The sequence below is a fragment of the Desmodus rotundus genome, chromosome 5, assembly GCF_022682495.2.
Source record: "Desmodus rotundus isolate HL8 chromosome 5, HLdesRot8A.1, whole genome shotgun sequence".
Lineage (NCBI taxonomy): Eukaryota > Metazoa > Chordata > Mammalia > Chiroptera > Phyllostomidae > Desmodus > Desmodus rotundus.
In genome coordinates, this window is record NC_071391.1 from 43,168,170 (window position 1) to 43,170,639 (window position 2,470).

Below are 2,470 nucleotides of genomic sequence, written 5' to 3' on the forward strand. Positions count from 1 at the left end.
ATGAGGATTAAGTGAGATTGTGTTTGGGGCAATTTTTAAACTGCCAAGTACCTCTATAGGACATTATTTCAGTGACTGCCCATCCGATTGTATACTTTCTGTTAATTTATTTTCATGTTCATTGATTCTTTCCTCTGTCATCTCAGACCTGCTGTTGAGTCTCTGTGATGAGTTTCTTTTGTTATGATATCTTTCAATGCAAGAAATTCCATTTGATTCTTTTGCATAGTTTGTTTTAAATTTTTTTTATTGAAGTATAGTTGGCATACAATATTATATTAGTTTCACATGAACAACATAGTGATTTGACATTTATATCCCTTACAATGCGACCCTCACACTAAGTTTAGTAACCATGTGTGACTGTGCAAAGTTATCACAATATTATTGAATATATTCCCCTTCATCTTTTTCACTCATGCTTTCTGGGACCCATCAGTTTGTTCTCTGTTTCTATGAGTCTGCTTCTGCTTTGTTCTGTTTGTTCATTTTTTAAAGATCCCACATATAAAGAAAATCATACCTTATTTGTCTTTCTCTGTCAGACATATTTGACCTAGCATGGACCCTCTGAGTCCATCCATGTTGTCACAAATGGCAAGATTTCATTCTTTTTTAAAAATTGCCAATATTTCATTGTGTATATATACAAAATCTTCTTTATACATTCATTGATTGATGGACAGCTAGGTTGCTTCCATATCTTTGCTTTTATAAATAATGCTGCAATAAACATAAGGATGCATATCATATACCTCTTTGAATTAGTTCAAAGCACCCAGAAGTGAATAAACACTCAGAAGTCAAAATGCTGGATTGTAGGATAGTTTTGTTTTTAATTTTTGAGGAATCTCTATACTGTTTTCCATAGTGGCTGCACCAATTTATAATCCTACCACAGTGTGTGACTTGTTATTTGTTGATATTTTTGTTGATAGCCACTTTTTATTATAGCCCGGTGTGAGGTGGTATATCATTATGGTTTTGATTTACATTTCTCTGATGATTAGTGATGTTGAGCATCTTTTCATATATCTGTTGGCCATCTGTATGTCTTTTTTGGAAAATGGCTATACATGTTCTCTGTACAATTTTGATCAGTTTTTTTGTTATTAAGTTATGAGTCCCTTATGTATTTTGGATATTAACCCATTATTGGATATATCATGTGAATATCTCCTCCCATTCAGTAGGCTGTCCTTCCATTTTGTTGATGGTTTCCTTCACTGTAAGGAAGCATTTCAGTTTGAGGTAGTCTTATTTGTTTATTTTTGCTTTGGTTTCCCTTGCTCAAGGACACATATCCAAAAAGCTATTACTAAGACAGATGTCAACGATTTACTGCCTATGTTTTCTTCCATGATTTTTATGAATTCATGTCTTACATTTAAGTCTTTAATCCATTTTGAGTTTTCTTTAGTATATGGTGTAAGAGAGTTGTACAGTTTCTTTCTTTGTTTCTTTTTTTTTTTTTGCATGTATCTGCACTGTTTTATTTTTAATAGTTTTCTATTTGTTTATTGAGATTCTCTGTGTTTTCCTTTAATTCTTCACATGATTCCCTTTAATTATTTGAACACATTTACAATAGCAGGTCTGAAGTCTGTTTTTGATAAACCCAACATCTGGCCCAAGGAGAGACAATTTTGATGACTGCTTCCCCCTATTCCCCATAGGGTGGGATTTCCTTTGCATGTCTCAGAATTAAATTTGTTTGTAAACTAAGAATTTCAAAGAACTTTTCCCCTTAAGAGTGTTGTTGCTGTTTTGTTTTGTTTTTCACTTTCCGTGGAGTTTGTAGAAACTGTGTGTTCCACAGTGCTCACCTAATGTGCTGCTCAGATATATTTTCATTTTTATTGTTTTTTATTCTTTAAAATACTAACTAGGGGAGATGTCCATTGATTTTAGAGAAAGAGGAAGGGAGGGATGGAAGGGGTGGTGGGGGAGAGAGAGAGAGCAAGAGAGGGAGAGAGAGAGAGGGAGAGAGAGAGAGAAACATTGATGTGAAAGAGAAACTTTCTTTCACATAATGGCCCAGCAAATGAACCTGCAACCTAAGTACACGCCCTGATAGGGAATAGCACCCACAAGCCCTTGGTGTGCAGGACAATGCTGCAAGCAACTGAGCCACTGGCCAAAACTTAAGCTTGAATTTTTATGGGTTACCTTGTGTCCGCTTAGCTTAGTGAACTATCAATGATTTGTCAGATTTTGCTTCCAAATAACCTGAGCCAGTTAATGCTTCTGTCCTCTACTAAAGGGCCTGTGTATGGCTTGGGCAGCCCCTTTGAAGTTCAGGCAGTTTTCAAGTCTGCCCCAACTTTTATTTTTTCTTTAGACTCCTTGAGTCTCTTCTGCATATGTGCTCAGTTTCCTGGCAGTGGATGTGTGGAGAGTTTTGGCTCTGTTCTCTCCAAATGTATGTACAACCTTCCAGTCAGTCAGCCATCTGTGGAGAGCTTATTAA